This window comes from Candoia aspera, chromosome 2 (genome assembly GCF_035149785.1).
Source record: "Candoia aspera isolate rCanAsp1 chromosome 2, rCanAsp1.hap2, whole genome shotgun sequence".
Lineage (NCBI taxonomy): Eukaryota > Metazoa > Chordata > Lepidosauria > Squamata > Boidae > Candoia > Candoia aspera.
The window spans coordinates 145,605,152-145,625,494 of record NC_086154.1 but is presented as its reverse complement, the minus strand read 5'-3'; the positions used below and the strand labels follow the sequence as shown (position 1 = coordinate 145,625,494).

General features: G+C 44.3%; 1 protein-coding gene across 1 annotated transcript in view; it reads right to left on the bottom strand.

Moving 5' to 3' along the window:
• LOC134490098 (olfactory receptor 13H1-like) overlaps positions 1 to 20,343 on the bottom strand; it is a 41,848-nt gene that overhangs the window by 1,576 nt on the left and 19,929 nt on the right. The window lies entirely within an intron of this gene.

The following is a 20,343-nucleotide window of genomic DNA, read 5'->3' as shown; positions in this document are numbered from 1 at the left end:
CAGCCGACGGTCCTGGTGGTGAACGGCGAATCCGATGTTCTAAGGATCAACATGCCATTGGAACCTGGAATGGAAGATCTATGAGCCAGGGCAAATTGGATGTGGTTATTGGTGAGATGTCAAGATTAAAGATGGACATTCTGGGTGTCAGTGATCTGAAATGGACTGGAATGGGCCACTTCACATCAAATGACCACCAGATCTACTACTGTGGACAAGAGGACCACAGAAGAAATGGAGTAGCCTTCATAATTAATAGTAAAGTGGCTAAAGCAGTGCTTGGATACAACCCAAAAAATGACAGAATGATCTCAATTCGAATTCAGGGCAAGCCATCTAACATCACAGTGATCCAAATATACGCCCCAACCACAAATGCTGAAGAAGCTGAAGTAGAGCAGTTCTATGAGGATCTGCAGCACCTACTGGACAACACGCCTAAAAGAGATGTTATTTTCATCACAGGAGACTGGAATGCTAAGGTGGGCAGTCAAATGACACCTCGAATTACAGGTAAGTATGGCCTGGGAGAACAAAATGAAGCAGGACATAGGCTGATAGAATTTTGCCAAGACAATTCAATCTGCATAACAAACACTCTCTTCCAACAACCTAAGATATGGCTTTATACATGGACTTCACCAGATGGACAACACCGAAATCAGACTGATTACATCCTTTGCAGCCAAAGGTGGTGGACATCTGTACAGTCGGTAAAAACAAGGCCTGGAGCTGACTGTAGTTCAGATCACGAACTTCTTCTTGCACAATTTAGGATCAGACTAAAGAGATTAGGGAAGACCCACAGATCAGCTAGATATGAGCTCACTAATTTTCCTAAGGAATATGCAGTGGAGGTGAAGAATAGATTTAAGGGACTGGACTTAGTAGATAGGGTCCCAGAAGAACTATGGACAGAAGTTGGCAGCATTGTTCAGGAGGCAGCAAGAAAATACATCCCAAAGAAAGAGAAAACCAAGAAGGCAAAATGGCTGTCTGCTGAGACACTAGAAGTAGCCCAAGAAAGAAGGAAAGCAAAAGGCAACAGTGATAGGGGGAGATATGCCCAATTAAATGCAAAATTCCAGAGGTTAGCCAGAAGAGATAAGGAATTATTTTTAAACAAGCAATGCGCGGAAGTGGAAGAAGACAATAGAATAGGAAGGACAAGAGACCTCTTCCAGAAAATTAGAAACATTGGAGGTAAATTCCAGGCCAAAATGGGTATGATCAAAAACAAAGATGGCAAGGACCTAACAGAAGAAGAAGAGATCAAGAAAAGGTGGCAAGAATATACAGAAGACCTGTATAGGAAGGATAACAATATCGGGGATAGCTTTGACGGTGTGGTCAGTGAGCTAGAGCCAGACATCCTGAAGAGTGAGGTTGAGTGGGCCTTAAGAAGCATTGCTAATAACAAGGCAGCAGGAGACGACGGCATCCCAGCTGAACTGTTCAAAATCTTGCAAGATGATGCTGTCAAGGTAATGCATGCTATATGCCAGCAAATTTGGAAAACACAAGAATGGCCATCAGATTGGAAAAAATCAACTTATATCCCCATACCAAAAAAGGGAAACACTAAAGAATGTTCAAACTATCGAACAGTGGCACTCATTTCACATGGCAGTAAGGTAATGCTCAAGATCCTGCAAGGTAGACTTCAGCAGTTCATGGAGCGAGAATTGCCAGATGTACAAGCTGGGTTTAGAAAAGGCAGAGGAACTAGAGACCAAATTGCCAATATCCACTGGATAATGGAAAAAGCCAGGGAGTTTCAGAAAAACATCTATTTCTGTTTTATTGACTATTCTAAAGCCTTTGACTCTGTGGACCATAACAAATTGTGGCAAGTTCTTAGTGGTATGGGGATACCAAGTCATCTTGTATGCCTCCTGAAGAATCTGTATAACAACCAAGTAGCAACAGTAAGAACAGACCACGGAACAATGGACTGGTTTAAGATTGGGAAAGGAGTATGGCAGGGCTGTATACTCTCACCCTACCTATTCAACTTGTATGCAGAACACATCATGCGACAAGCTGGCCTTGAGGAATCCAAGGCTGGAGTTAAAATCGCTGGAAGAAACATTAACAGTCTCAGATATGCAGATGATACCACTTTGATGGCTGAAAGTGAAGAGGAACTGAGGAGCCTTATGATGAAGGTGAAAGAAGAAAGTGCAAAAGCTGGTTTGCAGCTAAACCTCAAAAAAACCAAGATTATGGCAACCAGCTTGATTGATCACTGGCAAATAGAGGGAGAAAATGTAGAAGCAGTGAAAGACTTTGTATTTCTAGGTGCGAAGATTACTGCAGATGCTGGCTGCAGTCAGGAAATCAGAAGATGCTTAATCCTTGGGAGAAGAGCAATGACAAATCTCGATAAAATAGTTAAGAGCAGAGACATCACACTGACAACAAAGGTCCGCATAGTTAAAGCAATGGTGTTCCCCGTAGTAACATATGGCTGCGAGAGCTGGACCATAAGGAAGGCTGAGAGAAGGAAGATAGATGCTTTGGAACTGTGGTGTTGGAGGAAAATTCTGAGAGTGCCTTGGACTGCCAGAAGATCAAACCAGTCCATCCTCCAGGAAATAAAGCCAGACTGCTCACTTGAGGGAATGATATTAAAGGCAAAACTGAAATACTTTGGCCACCTAATGAGAAGACGGGACACCCTGAAGAAGATGCTGATGCTAGGGAGAGTGGAGGGCAAAAGGAAGAGGGGCCGACAAAGGGCAAGGTGGATGGAGGATATTCTAGAGGTGACGGACTTGTCCCTGGGGGAGCTGGGGGTGTTGACGACCGACAGGAAGCTCTGGCGTGGGCTGGTCCATGAAGTCACGAAGAGTCGGAAGCGACTAAATGAATAAACAACAACATTCTGTCTCAGCTACATGTCCAAAGTCAATCCCAGATTGAAGATGGGGAAATCTCTTTCCAAAACCGATGAAAGCAGCGAGCTAGAGGCAGTAGCTCCATTCCCACCCCTACTGGGTCAGTAGAAACCCTCATCTGCCAGCTACTGAAATGGAACAAAAATGTCCCGAGTCAACTGGTTAGAGGCAAGGCAGTAACACTCAGAGAATTCACAATGCAAAGGAGGACCAATGCTGGCCTCAAGGACCCCTTTCCTTCCTCTCTGGATCTGAAAGAGCAAAGGAGTGGGGTGGCGTGGAGTAAGCAAGTCCAATTGTTGTAGGGCACAGTGCTGTTTCTAGGCCTGAGGCACCTCTAATAAGGAATCAGCCTTACCTTTCATTTGCTTGGCTTTGTTATGTAAAAACAGTGCAATGATTTTTCTTTCCTTATAATAATACTTTGGGAATATGGTTAGTTAAATGATCATTACTTCACTTAATGGTACCAGTTAATTCACACACACACACACACACACAGAGAGAGCACCTATGATAGAGTTTGGCATCTGTAAGTTGGAGTCACTTCATAACAGCTGCATATGTTTGCAACCAGGCAGAGCTGCATCTAAAGATATGGCTTCAAACTCGCCTCTCTGGATCAAGGTCTCAGTGAACAGTAGTTTTTTATAGATACAAACAGAAAAATGCCTACCCACATAAATTACCCTCTATATTTGTCTTTTTCTCTCTAAAGGTTTGCTTACCCAGTGTTCTTCTAGTGATGAACTGTCAACAGATTTTTTTTTCTATTCCCAAGTAATTGTGAAGGGCAAGGTGGGGAAAGATGGTGCTAGGACATATTTGCTCCCAAAGAAACTGGGAGTTTGATGAAATTCAGGTCTAGCATCATAAAAACTTCATCCGCTCATTTCAGAATCTTCATATCGTGCCCTTTTGCCAAGGTTGCTGTTTCTCACTGTGGTTATTTTCCCCTCTGCGTAAGAACTTGAGAAGGAAAACACTCACTTGAAGGGAAAAAAACTAGCAGGAGGACAGTATGCTGGATCTGTTCTTTGCCCTGGCACTGAAAACAGCTCTGTGAGTGCCTTGAGGCAAAAGAGTTTTTTTCATTCTCTTCTTTTCCCCCGTGGTTGATAAATGGCATCACTACTGGAAGGAGGCCCAGATAAAATTCCAAGGACAGGTCTTTGATTGAATGTCAAGGGAATTTCCTGCTCATTAACAATTTAAACTCAAACAGATATATTATTTCTGTATTTAAGTTGAAGAGTGCCATCCTTTTCCAGAAAGGCAGCCATTACAGCAAAACTAGCTCAGTGTTCTTGGCTTCTCAGGGACTAACAGCGTTGATAGCATTAAATGGCTGTGGAATCCAGCATCCTGGTGTCCTTCACAACGAAAAGAGAATTCAGGGGCAGGAGGATAGTGTAGAGGCCAGACAAAAGGGGGCGGTCCCAGAGGAAACAGGCAGAACCAATGGGAGGCCCAAATGTGAAGAGTGAAGCAGAGAAGACCTATGCTTGGTCCACTGAGTCTGAGCCTTAGGTGGTCCAAAACATGCAGTGAGAAGTCCATGAATTTAGTTAATGTTTTATGGACAGGATCATATTTCTTTGCAATATGTGGTTGGCCGGGTCTTCCTCAGCTTACCTGCTGTCTTCAGGCATGGTGCAGGATGTCACCTTGCCAGGCTGCAGAAGAATCTCTTTGCAATCTAATTAATTATTTACAAAGAAGTTGGCTGGCCCTGGCTCTGGCTTCTGACAAGTCATTGGCTGTCCCCAGCTCCAGGTTTAAGGTCACACTGGTTTCTTCGCAGGGTACGTGGGTCGACACTATAGAACATTACAGAAAAAAGAGGGTTATGTTGCAACAGTAGAGCAAGAGGTAAATTGATCATTGTACTTATAACTGCTGTAAAGAGGATCGGAAGCTACTTCTTTGTATCCCTTTTTCTTTCTTTGCTATTTTTTAAAACTTTTTTTCTTTCTTCCACATTTAGTTTTTCTTGATTTCTTTTTAGTTTTTTTCTTTAAAATTTTTAATAAAATTATATATCTACACATCTACATGTATCTATATCTATATCTATCTATAGATATAGATATAGATATATAGATACTATTTATTTATATATCAAATTTATTTCCTGCCCATCTCTCTCTGTCCCTGTCCCTGTCCCTGTCCCTGTCCCTGTCCCTGTCCCTGTCCCTGTCCCTGTCCCTGTCCCTGTCTCTCTCTGTATATACAAAACACTATTGAAGGACAAGAAGATTGGGACATAAGCATGTGATCTGGGCACTTCTGAGCATGTCAGCACATCACTCCCTACCCCTTTGCCCCTCGTTGCACATTGCTTACTATCTACTACTAGAAAGATGTGGACAGATGGATGGATGTCCACAGACAGTATTTAACAGGGTAAAGTGAAATCACATCCTGCCTCCTAAACAAGCATTAAGGGCAGGACTTCATTATTTAAATTTATATCACCGCCCATCTCCCCCAATGGAGGGATGTCACAGTGCTTTGACTTCCCATGCGCACATGTATACATAGATACACTCACACAGACCCACACACACATAGGACCGTTCAACATTTCAGACAGTAGATCAAGATCCCAACTCTGATCTCACCATTTTTTCAAACGATTTTTAATTTAAAAAATCAATGCACAAATTTCATGGATCAAAAATCTCTTCCCAAATGTGAAGAGTTTAGCAGAGAGGACCTATACTCTTTGCCATCTTGTTAGTTACTGACAAAGAAGTTGTCAAAGATAAATGCAGTATGGGCCAGACTGTGGTGTTGACTGTAACCATGGAGATGTGGATTGTGATGCTGACTGCAACTACTGAGTGCCATCAGAGATGACATTATTAAAGGCACAGGAAGACAAAGGGGTGGGGGAAGGGGTGGCTTCCCCTTTCCTTTTCCCTTGTTTGAGACACTTTCACTTTTGGTTTATAATATATAATATTATTAAAAGAGAGCCAGTTTGGTCTGGTGGTTAAGGCAACGGGCTAGAAACCAGGAGACTGTGAGTTCTAGTCCTACCTTAGGCATGAAAGCCAGCTGGATGACCTTGGGCCAGTCACTCTCTCTCAGCCCAACCTACCTCACAGGGTTGTTGTGGAGACAATAGGAGGAAGAAGGAGTATTAGGTATGTTCCCCACCTTGAGTTATTTATAAAAATAATAAAGGCGAGTGTCATGTTCACCATTTCAATGTGTTGTTAACATCGTAACGTTTCACATGTCAAACCCTTCTTCCGTGTCTTACATGCTTGAATGTTTGCTGGTATTTTCCATTCTTGCTGTGCTCCTTATTTTGCTACTTTGGAATGTATGTTTGGGTTTGCAACTCTGTTCAAGGTTGCTTTCCCAGGCAGATGTAACGGTTGCTAGCACCTGGGAGGGGGTGGTTGCTAATGAGCGCTCGGGGCGGGACTGGGTTGGAAGCAAGGCTTTTAAGTTTGTATTTGGCGTGCTTTTGCTCATTCTCAGCTTTCTCTGTATTTGCATACTATTCCTTTAATAAATCAGTTATCTTTAAGCTCAGGCTTGTGAGACTGAGTATTTGGGATTAGGCAACCATTACATAAAGCTGAGAATCATTGATATCATCTTCCGCTAGCCCTATCCAAATATTGGGTAAAGGTGAGCGCTAGCGATGACAGAACCTCAACTACGCAAGAGTGATGGGAGCGAAGAGGAGCCGGACTTGACAAAGACTCTGGTAGCTCCGACTTCGCGAGCCCAAAGGGCAGCACGTCGAGAGAAGCGGGATGCCCAATTGGATGACCTATTGTTGGCGGTGCAGGGTGCTACGAGGGGTGAACTCCAACCCGAGGTGGAAGCAAGAACGGGGAGGGAATCACCACAGCCATCCTGGGAACATGAAATCCCCTTATCACCGAGGGTGGTAGTGACCACTAGACCCTTAGAGGAGCCTGTCACCCCTGCCCACATGAAAGCAATAGAGGATAAAATGGACATGATAGTGGCCCTCCTGAAGGATATTCCCAGAGGGTTGGGGTCCCTACAGGAAGATTGGGAAGAAGACCCCTCCCAGCTGGCTTACCCGAGAGGGAGGTCCCCGTCACTCAGGGGAAGAAGTAGGACTCAGGCTTCCCGACAATTGAGGGGAAGGGAGTCGAGAACAACCAGGGAGTGGCCACCACTGGGGGCTCGATGTGCATTGATGTTTGCGGAGCCATCGCAGCCGGTGGAGCCGATAAGACCCTTTCCACCATTTGGGGTAAAGTTTGATGGCGACCCTACCATGCTCTCTTTTTTCATTACCAATGCTAGACATTATATGGATGATTGGGGGCGATGCTTTCATTCGGAGCAGGGCAAAATTAATTTCATTGCCAACAAGTTGAAGGGGAGGGCAGCGGATTGGTATGTGCAGTTATGCCAAGCAGAAGCCACAGAGTTAGAAGACTTTGATGAGTTTCTGTGGGCACTAAAACAGCACTTTGAAGACCCCTTGGCCCAAGAGAGAGCGAAAAGCACCCTGAAAAAACTTTATCAAGGAACCCTCTCCGTCGCAGACTACGCTTTGGAATTTAAAGCTCTGGCAGGAAAGGTGGAGGACTGGTCCCAGTCTACTTTGGTGGAAATGTTTAAACAAGGACTGGAGACGGAAGTCCTCCGGTGGGCTTTGTGTCGGGACGATCCCAAAACGTTGTATGGATGGATTCAGTTGGCGGGCAGCACGGAAAACGCTCTACAGACGTTCGCCCATAGCAAGGAACTGAGGCAAACCAGAGTTAGTAGGGGGGCTCATGCCCCTGGATTTTCAAGCCGCCCTAAAATGAAAAGTTGGGAGGAAGAAAGAGAACGATGATTTGTGAAAGGTCAGTGCCTGAGATGTGGGAAGGAAGGGCATCGTGCCACTTTGTGCCTGAGACGCAGACCAGAGGAACGGCCAGGGAAAGCGCCGGGAAAATCGCCATCATTACCGCGTAAGATGAGGGCTGCCTGCGCAGAAGTCGACCCTTCAGACCTCCTATTTGGGGAAGAGGAGGAGGAATTACACTTCGAACAGCCGGCGGGAAAAGGCTACCACCTGCTCTGAAGGGCGCCATTGGGCAGGTGGAAGAAACCGGGCGCGACCACGATTCGGTGAGTGGGAATTTTCCTACACTGACTGTCAAAGTGAAATTGGGATCTAGAACCAAAACTGTTGAAGTCTGGGCTATGCTAGATTCAGGTTGCTCACGTTCACTAATGCATCCTGATGTTGTAGCCGCCTTAGAACTGCCCACGTTCCCTTTGCAACGACCAATGATCTTCACGCAATTGGATGGAACTATGGCTGGGGGAAAAGCGGTCACCCACTCCACAGGACTTGTAGCTTTGCAAATGGGTACCCATTGGGAGAAATTGCCTTTTGTCATAGCTCCAGTGGGGGGTCCTTTGGTTATTTTGGGAATGCCTTGGTTCGTACAACAAAATCCTTTTATCAACTGGCTGCATAGAACTGTAACGTTTGCTGATGGGTTTTATAAAGCACCAGAAAAGGACTTGTTGGAGGACATTGAGGGTGGACGGGTGGCTACCACTACTGTACAGACACTTCAACCCCTAGAAGGACTGCCTAAGCAATACCAAGACCTGGCAGATGTGTTTGGGGAGAAGGAAGCGGATCGCTTACCACCGCACCGAAAGACAGACTGTGCCATTGAATTTCTGCCTAATGCGAAATTACCTCACCCAAAAATCTATCCCATGTCTCCTAAAGAGCTGGCCACACTAAGGGAATTCATTGATAAAAATCTAGCTAGGGGTTTCATTGAGCCGGCAAATTCCCCGGTAGGGGCACCTGTCCTCTTTAGACCAAAAAAGGATGGTTCTTTGAGACTATGTACCGATTTCCGCGGGCTCAATGCAGTATCAATATTAAATAAATATCCTTTGCCCCTCATCAAAGATATGTTATCACATCTGGCCAGGGGCAAAATCTTTTCAAAGTTAGATTTAAGGGAAGCCTATTTTCGCATTCGCATAAGGGAGGGGGATGAGTGGAAAACCGCATTTAACTGTCCTCTTGGTGCTTTCCAATACAAAGTGTTGCCTTTTGGTCTGTCTGGGGCACCTGGGGTTTTTATGCAACTCATCAATGAGGTCTTGCATGACCACCTATTTAAAGGGGTATTAGTGTATTTGGATGATGTATTGATTTATACTGAAACCATGGCGGAACATATTCACTTGGTGCGTCAAGTGCTTGCTAAACTGAGAAAAGCAGAGTTGTATGCGAAACTGTCCAAGTGTGCCTTCCATCAATCACAAATTGATTACCTGGGATATAGAATTTCAGCAAAGGGCATTGAGATGGACCCCAGCCTGCCAACAAGCGTTCGATGCGCTCAAACAGATTTTCACCACTGAACCTATTTTGCAGCATCCTAACCCAATTAAGCCTTTTGTAGTGCAGGCTGATGCCTCTGACTTCTCCATCGGAGCAATTCTGCTGCAAGCAGACCAATCTGGCACTTTAAAACCCTGTGCTTACCTCTCTCGCAAGTTCACGGAAACAGAGAGGAGGTGGCATGTTTGGGAAAAAGAGGCGTTTGCTGTCAAAACAGCCTTGGAAACCTGGCGTCACTTATTAGAAGGGGCTTCCCACCCGTTCAAAGTGTGGACTGATCATAAGAACCTAGAAGCCTTAAGCACCAGTCGAAAACTCAGCCCCAAACAACTTTGATGGGCTGAATTTTTCACTCGCTTCGATTTCACACTCAAGTTTATACCAGGCAGAAAAAACTTCTTAGCAGATGCTTTATCACGCAGACCCCAAGATGCTGGCCCTGGGCCAATGGTACAGGGTACTGTATGGACTGAAAAGCAATTGAGTTTGGCAGCTGTGACACGCAGTCAGACGCGAGCGCAACAGGCTCAACGCCAGACCGCTCCGCCTCCCTCCCGTCTGGCGCGTCTGCCAATTCCATCAGACTTGAAACAACAGTTGCTTTTCCACCTGTAATCTGATACTTGTTTACAAGCAAACTTAAACACTGTAACTTTTACTGAGGACTTTGCCTGGCGAAACGATTGTCTGTATGTCCCTGAGGCTTTATGAAAGACGATCCTCCAGCGCTGCCATGACAACAAGTTGGCTGGACATTTTGGATACCTTAAAACCCTTCACCTCATCAGACGTCAATTCTGGTGGCCAACTCTTCTAAGGGACCTTAAAACTTATGTAGCCGCTTGCCCTGTGTGCGCAACAACCAAGCGCAAAACTGGCAAGCCTCAAGGCTTTCTGCAACCTGTGGCAACCCCTGCCTACCCATGGCAGGACATATCCATGGATTTTATTGTCAACCTCCCACCCAGTCAACGAAAAACAGTCATTTGGGTAGTAAAGGACTTTTTCTCCAAACAAGCGCATTTTATCCCATGCGCTTCCATCCCCACCGTGCAACAGCTGGCACGCCTCTTCCTTGTACGCGTGTACCGCCTCCACGGAATCCCCGCCTGTTTGGTGAGTGACAGAGGCTCACAATTTACGTCACAATTTTGGCAGGCATTTTTAAAACTGATTGGCGCCCAACAAGCTCTCTCCACTGCGTGGCATCCAGAGACAGATGGATCTACTGAAGCTGTTAATTCAACACTGGAACAATATTTACGGGCATTCGTCAATTATCAACAAGACAACTGGGTGGACCTGCTTCCGTTTGCTGAAATTGCCTACAACAACGCTGTACATCAAAGCACTAGACAGGTTCCTTTTAAAACCGTCTTTGGCCGGGAGTTCGTCCCGATACCCGAACTCCCACACCCACAATCACTGCCAACTTCTCTCACTGACTGGGCTGAAACCCTACAGGACTCATGGCCCAACATTCAACGAGCTCTTTTCCATGCCCAAACCACCTACAAAAAGCATGTAGATGCTAAACGTTCCCCCCAACTTGCGTTTACTGTGGGAGATAACGTCTACCTCTCCACGAAATTCATCAAATCCTCACAACCCTTGAAAAAACTTGGTCCTAAATTTGTTGGTCCTTTCCCTATTATTGCACAAATTAACCCTGTAACTTTCAAACTTGATCTGCCCCACAATCTTAAACGTTTGCATCCTGTTTTTCATTGCAGCCTACTCAAGCCGTACCTGCCGTCGGACCGCTGGCATCCCCAACCGACCCCACCACCTCCCATTATGATCGATAACCAACAACACTTTGAGGTCAAGGAAATTCTTGACTCACGCCACCAGCGCTCCACTTTGCAGTATCTCATCCGTTGGAAACATTTCCCTCATCCTGAGTGGGTTTATGCTCATGATGTTTGCTCACCCGACCTGGTTGCTCGTTTTCACTCTGCTTATCCAACCAAGCCAGCTCCTTAGCAATTTTTTTTGGGGGGGCGATATGTCATGTTCACCATTTCAATGTGTTGTTAACATCGTAACGTTTCACATGTCAAACCCTTCTTCCATGTCTTACATGCTTGAACGTTTGCTGGTATTTTCCATTCTTGCTGTGCTCCTTATTTTGCTACTTTGGAATGTATGTTTGGGTTTGCAACTCTGTTCAAGGTTACTTTCCCAGGCAGATGTAACGGTTGCTAGCACCTGGGAGGGGGTGGTTGCTAACAAGCGCTCGGGGCGGGACTGGGTTGGAAGCAAGGCTTTTAAGTTTGTATTTGGCGCGCTTTTGCTCATTCTCAGCTTTCTCTGTATTTGCATACTATTCCTTTAATAAATCAGTTATCTTTAAGCTCGGGCTTGTGAGACTGAGTATTTGGGATTAGGCAACCATTACAGCGAGATAGAAAATAAATAAATAAATAAATAAAATCATAATGGCAACTATTTGAAAAGCTGCAAGAATGGAGGGGAGAAGAGGATCATTAGAGCAACCTTCAGAGAGAGGAATTACACCAGATTTGCTTCAGAAAATGTTTGACCAACTTGGCAGTAAGTTAGCCAAACCACTTGATACTAGATTCACAGCTTTTGAGAGAAGAATGGATGAAAGACTTGTAAAGGTGAAAGAGCAGATGAAAGGAGAAGTTAAGAAGATGGAAAGCTCTGTAAAACCGGTGTCTGGAGATGTAGAACCAATTAATGACAAACTGGAAATTTTGGAAAGTAAGTTACAAGTTATAGATTGAGAGTTGAACTAGATAATCTGGCTCTATTGGAATTGAAAGAGAAAGAATTTTGTTTGATTGCTATTCCAGAGGTTTTTGAGGAAAATATATAGAAAATATTATTAAAGTCTTGACAACATCCTTGGATTGGGAAGAGAAGGATACAGAGGCAGAAACTGATAAAGGTTATAGAATAAATTCAAGATTTGCAGGAACGAGAAATGTTCCAAGCAATGTTTTGGTACACTTTGTCAGGAAGAAGACAAGGGATCACCTTTTGCAGCAGCATTTTAATACAAGACTGAAGATTGATAATACAGATATAATTTTCCTGAAAGAAAGTCCTGTCAGAATTTTAAGTAAAAGAAAAGAGGTGGGGTTTTTTTTACTGAAAGATTAAAGCAGAAAAAGTTTCCATTTTGATGGGACAAACTGTAAGGGGTGATTTTTACTTTTAAACAGCAGAGGTTTGAATTGAATTGTGTTCAGAAGGCAAGAGAATTTCTAGAAAAATTCAAAGAATTGGAGGAGATTCAAATGGAGGTGTCAGAAGAGATTACACAAAAACTCCAACAGATGCAAAAGGAAACTGAAAGGGATGATACTGAACTAGGTGCTACAGGTATCTATTTTTCTAAATGTATGGCTTGATTATGGATTACAAATGCTTAACATGGAAAAGGGTAAACATGGATTCCGCACCCATTTTGGCACCCCCAGTGCTCATTTTGGTGCCCCCCCAGCACAGTGCCTGGGGCATATGCCCCGCTTGCCCCCCCCCCCTAGTTGTGGCCCTGATGTGGAATATAAATCGAGCAAATGCTCTTCAAAAGAGGGGGAAAAAATTCACTCTTTGAACAAATGGGCTTTGGCGCATGACAAGCCAAACACCCTGCAAGGTTGGATCTGCCTGGCTGGAGAGGTAGAAGAAACCTGAGCAGAAGTAAAACTGCAGGAACATATGCATGCATCTTAGAAGTGTACCTCCACTGCTACAGCAGGTGTTGGGCAAAGAGAGACACGGCGAGAGTGGGAAAGAGAAAAGGAATGGTGTGCCTGAAGTGGAACATGTTTCAAATGTGGCAGACAAGGTCATCGCATTGCTGAGTGCCCCTTAGCCAACACAGCTTCAAGAAGGAAATCCTCCAGCACCAAGTCCAAGCTACCAGCTAAAAAAGTCTCCAGTGGCGGCTCCATCGGTACTGAGCTCATGCCAGGCAAGGGAGGTGCTGAGCTCATGCTGGCAGAATTATCTAAAGTCAAAGAAAACTTGGCAGATGAAGAATTCCACATGCAGGGAAACTGGAATTGCCTGTCCTGAATGGCACCCAAGGACAGGCAGCGATAATCTGATGGAACAGGTGCCCTGATACAATGGTGAGTGGATCATGCCCAAGTATATTAGTGGGGACTAAAATCAAATCCTTACAAACTGGCAGGAGTGCAGACCTAGTGGGACTTTTAGACTCTGGCTGTACTCGATGTTTAAGGTACCCTGCAGAAGTCATGGGATTAAGGCTGAGGATTGGCAGATTGAAAACTCTTATGACTCTTACTCAGCTTGATGGGTCAGACATGCAGGGGGGTCCTGTGCAATTTTACACTGAAATGGTGGAGATGCGGATTGGGACTCATAAAGAGACTTTGAGATTCCTAGTGGCCCCTATAGCACATCAATCTATAATACTGGGGTTAGTGTGGCTGAAGCAAAGAAATCCCAAGGTGGACTGGGCCACGAGGCAGTTGCAGTTCACAGACGGGGCATATGGGGGTTGGCTGGAACCTGAACCGCCCCCAGATTTAGAACCAATGGCTGGCATGGTGGAACTCCTGAAACCCGACCTAGCCCCAGGGGAACCCCAGATCCCACGACCGTATAAAGACCTAGAGGCGGTTTTTGGAGAAGCCAAGTCCAATCAGCTTCCACCCCATCACAAATCGGACTGTGCTATTGAATTGGAACCAGGGGCCTTACTTCCCAAACCAGATTTATTCTATGACTCTTAAAGAGAAGGCAGCCTTATGAGAGTTCATTGACAAAAATTTGAAGCGAGGTTTCATCTGACCTGCCAATTCTCCCCTAGGCACTCCTGTATTATTCTGCACAAAGAAAGATGGATCTTTACAGCTATGTACTGACTATAGGGGTCTCAATGCTATTTGTACCTCTGATAAATGCCCTGTCCCTCTGATGAAAGGCATTTGTCAAAATGAAAAATTTTCACCAAGCTGGATTTATAGGAAGCGTACTTTCGTGTGCGCATGAGGGAGGAGGATGAATGGAAAACTGCTTTCAATTGCCCCTTAGAGGCTTTTGAGTACCCCGTAATGCCATTTGGATTGAGGGGGTCCCCTGGATGCTTCATGCAACTAATAAGTGAGGTTCTCCATGATTTTTTATATAAAGGTGTGCTCGTGTATCTCGATGATATCTTCATCTATAGCAACAACATGGCAGACCATGTAAAAGTGGTCAGAGAGGTCTGAAAGAGACTGCTAACAGCTCAACTGTGCACTAAACCTTTACATGTGAATTCCATAAACACCAGTTGGACTATGTGGGGTATCGAATTTCCCATAAGGGCATAGAAATGGACCCAGCCAAGGTACGGGATGTTCTAGCTTGGGAAGTGCCCAAAACAAGAAGGCAGTTACAAAGTTTCCTTGGGTTTGCAAATTTATATCACCAATTTATTCCAAATTTTGCCCAAGTCACTCTGCCCTTAACCGATTGGTTGAAAACGAAAGGAAAAGGGAATGAGAAAAAAGCTAAAAAACCTGAGGCGGCACTTAACTGGACAACAGAGTGCCAACAGGCTTTTGACCATTTCAAAGCTCTGTTCATGGAAGAACCTATTTTAAAACATCCTGACCCTTCCTTGCCTCTCATCATCCAAGCCGATGCTTCTGACATGGCAATTGGTTGCGTTTTATTACAAAAAGATGATCATGGCACTTTACATCCTTGTGCATACATTTCACACAAATTTACTGACACTGAGAGTAAATGCCTTATCCTGCCAACTCCAGCACAATGGAAACAGTGAGGAGATTGTAAACTCTATCATTCCCTCCCCACTGGGATTGGTTGCTGTAACTAGGAGCACCAAACAGGATTCCAGGCCTACTCCACCAGCTGACCTGGAACAAGAGCTGATTGTTCCCCAGCAACAAGATACCTGGCTGGCTCAAAACAAAACTACTCTCATGGAGCCCAATGGAATTTGGTGGCGTGGAGCCCAGATTTATGTCCCTGAAACTTTACACAAGAAAATTTTTCATGGCAGCCTTCTCAAATCTTTCCATGGCTCAGATTGCTGGCATCCTAACCCTCCCCCTCTGAATCCCATCATGATTGACGGGGAACAACATTTTGAAGTTCAAGCAATTTTGGATTCCCGCAGGCACCATGGCCATCTCCAGTACTTCATTCAGTGGAAGAACTTCCCTAAGAGTGACAGCAAATGGGTGAACAGTCACCACGTTTGAGCACCGGACTTGCTTCATTCATTCCATGCCCATTTCCCCAATAAGCCTAAATAATTTTTACGTGTTCATTCTGTTCTACTTTGCAGGGTTGCCGTTTGACTTTTATTCAGCTTGCAACTGCCCAGAGTAATTGGATTTTAATAAATGGATTCTAAGCTTCTAATGAGTTGTCTGGAGAATTCCTTAAGTTAGATCCTGGTACTGGGACCATCACAGAAAATTCCTCGAGGCGAATTATCAAAAAGTTTTTTTTTTTAATTTGATGGATAATTTACTGCTGGCTGATACATGGAGACATAAAAATGGCAATTTCAGAGAGTATACTTATGTTTCAGAAAGACATAGATACTTTTCAAGAATAGATATGATTTGGATTTCAAACAACTTGGCTACTAAGGTCAAGGTGGCCATACTGAAAGCATTTTATCAATGTTATTCTAACTGTATAAAGGAAGTGTCATCTCTTTAGAGAAAAGAGATGAATGTCTAAAGAAACAAGGTTTACCAAGGATTACAGAGGGACCGAGACAAATTATGAATGGACCTATAACAATTAGGGAAGTTTCTGGAGCTATAAAAAAAAGATTAAACCAGGAAAGGGGCCTGGACCAGGTGGATTATCAGGTTTCTATTATAAATGTTTTGAGGATGAGCTTTTACAAAACAAAATGAGCTCTATCCTACAGGGAGGATAGATAATACCTAATGATTTGACTTCAGCAAGAAATTATAGAGCAATATCATTACACAATAATGACCATGAGTTGTTCACAACGATTCTAGCTGACAGACTGAAAATAATTTTGCAAGAATTGATTCATGAGGATCAATGTGAGTTTTTACAAAAAGACAGCTAAAGGACAACAGTAGAAACGTGTTGGGCAGTTTGGAATATTTGGAGCAACATTGTCATGAGCACTGATGGTGAGCAGGAGGGGGCCCCTCTCCAGGGGGGAAAATGCATGCGTAGTACTGAGGAGTTAAGCAGCCATTCAAAGAGACACAGATCAGACCTGCCTTGACTTTTGGGGTTTATCTGTCTGGGTTTTCCCACGCTTCTTCAGTTTGTTAGGATTTTCTGTCTTATGTAGCAGTAATAAACACTAGAGACCTATTCCTCGTCTCAGCGTGATTCCTGACTGTTAGGACAAATGTAATGAAACCCAGCCGCACTGATTTTCTTAGATGCAGAGAAGGCCTTTGACAACTTGAACTGGGCTTTTCTGCTCAAGGGTTTGGAAGATCAGAATTTTGGAGAGAGTTTTACAAAATGAATAAGATCGATTTATACTTCACAGAAAGCACAAATAATTGTTAATGGAGATCTATCAAAACCCTGTGAGATACAAAAAGGAACACGACAGGGCTGCCCATTGTCCTTTTCTTTTTGTTGTCATTTTGTTCCTTGAAATGCTGAATAGAGACACAAGGCAAGATGAGAGGATTGTGGGAGTAAAGATTTAAAAAGAGACTTATAAGTTAAGAGCTTTTACAGAAGAGTTGGTGTTGGTTCTGGAAGATCCTTTAAAGGAAATTGAAACATTAATGGGCAAATTGACTTCCAGTGGGAATATGGTCGACTGAACAGCTGTGTCCGGGAGTTCCGCAGACAGAACTGACAGCTAAGGATTTTTGGGAGGGCTCGGCCAGGTTTTTTCTGAAGCCGAAGAATGCTTTCATGACAAAGAAAATGCTTGGAATCATCCCACCTGCTCTCCAAAATGCTGTCTTGCAACCAGAGAATCACAAACAGTGTTCACGATGATCCAGTAAGAGACAACAGGAGGCGGGGACGTCACCATTTCCATGCCATGCTGCAGCTTTAAAGGGACATTAGGTCAAGCCACCCATTTCTAAATCTCTCAATTTATATATTTTTTAAAGTTTATGTATCCCAAGAGAGGCTTTCTACAGCAAGAAGAAGTGGAATCTCTTGGTGCTTATTGTTATTTCTTAATAAAGAAATATTTTAAAATATTTTAAAAGCTCTTTAGGTTTTAGCTTGTTTTCCCATTTAAAGTTTAAGGAGGACTGAGAATAAATAATTGCCTCCCTGCTATTATTTTTGCACTGAATTTGAAGGATTTAATATTTCCTACATGTTAAATTTGCTGTTTTGAATCTCCAGCCTTCTGTTCACTTTCCCTGAGAGCCACTTGTTAGCACATTTTCTCTTGTCTCCATTTCATTCGGAAACTTTCCACTAACTCGTTAACTCCTATTTGTGTGAGTCAAGTATCTATGGGGCACCATAATCTACTGCCTGAAACATGGAGAGTTTCAAGGAGATTTTCTCAGAGTTCTGTTGTGAGCTTAAGCAGACCTACAAACAGAACTTGTCAGATTCCTGTCAAGTTACTTTGCAAGACATTCAGGACATTGTGGAAAATATCTACTTTAAAATGTGTCATCCGGCTGAGAACCTTACGGAGGAAGCTGAAGATTTTAACAAAGATGGAGATGTTTCTACTAACAGTGGGACTGAAGCCTTTGTTGAAATTCCAAGCGAAGAGTTCATTTTGGTGTTGAAGGGGTTAATGTAATGGTTGCCTAATCCCAAATACTCAGTCTCACAAGCCCGGGCTTAAAGATAACTGATTTATTAAAGGAATAGTATGCAAATACAGAGAAAGCTGAGAATGAGCAAAAGCACGCCAAATACAAACTTAAAAGCCTTGCTTCCAACCCCGTCCCACCCCGAGCGCTCGTTAGCAACCACCCCCACCCAGGTGCTAGCAACCGTTACATGTGCCTGGGAAAGTAACCTTGAACAGAGTTGCAAACCCAAACATACATTCCAAAGTAGCAAAATAAAGAGCACAGCAATAATGGAAAATACCAGGAAGCATTCAAGCATGTAATACACGGATCGACGGTTTGACATGTGAAACGTTACGATGTTAACAGAACATCGAAACAGTGAACATGACATATCGCCCCCCTAAAAACAATGCTAAGGAGCCGGCTTGTCCGGATAGGCAAAGTGAAAACGAGCAACAAGTTCGGGAGAGCGAACATCCCGACTAGAAACCCATTCGGGATGAGGAGAATGTTTCCAACAGATGAGATACTGCAAAGTGGAGCGCTGGCGGCGTGAGTCAAGGATTTCCTTGACTTCAAAGTGTTGCTGGTTATCGATCATAATGGGAGGTGGTGGGGTCGGTTGGGGATGCCAGCGGTCCGACGGAAGGTACGGCTTGAGTAAGCTGCAATGAAAAACAGGATGCAAACGTGTAAGATTATGGGGCAGATCAAGTTTGAACGTTACAGGGTTAATTTGTGCAATAATAGGGAAAGGACCAACAAATTTAGGACCAAGTTTTTTCGAGGGTTGTGGTGATTTGATGAATTTTGTGGATAGGTAGACCTTATCCCCCACAGCAAACATAGGTTGGGGGGAGCGTTTAGCATCTGCATGCTTTTTGTAGGTGGTTTGGGCATGGGAAAGGTCTCGTTGAATGTTGTGCCAAGAGTCTTGTAGGGTTTCAGCCCAGTCAGTGAGAGAGGCTGGCAGTGATTGTGGGTGCGGGAGTTCGGGTATTGGGACGAACTCCCGGCCAAAGACAGCTTTAAAAGGAACCTGTCCAGTGCTTTGATGTACGGTGTTGTTGTAGGCAACTTCAGCAAACAGAAGCAGGTCCACCCAGTTGTCTTGTTGATAATTGATGAATGCCCATAAATATTGTTCTAGTGTTGAATTAACAGCTTCAGTAGATCCATCCATCTCTGGATGCCATGCAGTGGAGAGGGCTTGTTTGGTGCCAATCAGTTTTAAAAATGCCTGCCAAAATTGTGACGTAAATTGTGAGCCTCTGTCACTCACCAAACAGGCGGGGATTCCGTGAAGACAGTACACGTGTACGAGGAATAGGCGTGCCAGCTGTTGCGCGGTGGGGATGGAAGCGCATGGGATAAAATGCGCTTGTTTGGAGAAAAAGTCCTTTACTACCCAAATGACTGTTTTTCGTTGACTGGGTGGGAGGTTGACAATAAAATCCATGGATATGTCCTGCCATGGGTAGGCAGAGGTTGCCACAGGTTGCAGAAAGCCTTGAGGCTTGCCAGTTTTGCGCTTGGTTGTTGCGCACACAGGGCAAGCGGCCACATAAGTTTTAAGGTCCCTTAGAAGAGTTGGCCACCAGAATTGACATCTGATGAGGTGAAGGGTTTTAAGGTATCCAAAATGTCCAGCCAACTTGTCGTCATGGCAGCGCTGGAGGATCGTCTTTCATAAAGCCTCAGGGACATACAGACGATCGTTTCGCCAGGCAAAGTCCTCAGTAAAAGTTACAGTGTTTAAGTTTGCTTGTAAACAAGTGTCAGATTTCAGGTGGAAAAGCAACTGTTGTTTCAAGTCTGATGGAATTGGCAGACGCGCCAGACGGGAGGGAGGCAGAGCGGTCTGGCGTTGAGCCTGTTGCGCTCGCGTCTGACTGCGTGTCACAGCTGCCAAACTCAATTGCTTTTCAGTCCATACAGTACCCTGTACCATTGGCCCAGGGCCAGCATCTTGGGGTCTGCGTGATAAAGCATCTGCTAAAAAGTTTTTTCTGCCTGGTATAAACTTGAGTGTGAAATCGAAGCGAGTGAAAAATTCAGCCCATCAAAGTTGTTTGGGGCTGAGTTTTCGACTGGTGCTTAAGGCTTCTAGGTTCTTATGATCAGTCCACACTTCTAACGGGTGGGAAGCCCCTTCTAATAAGTGACGCCAGGTTTCCAAGGCTGTTTTGACAGCAAACGCCTCTTTTTCCCAAACATGCCACCTCCTCTCTGTTTCCGTGAACTTGCGAGAGAGGTAAGCACAGGGTTTTAAAGTGCCAGATTGGTCTGCTTGCAGCAGAATTGCTCTGAT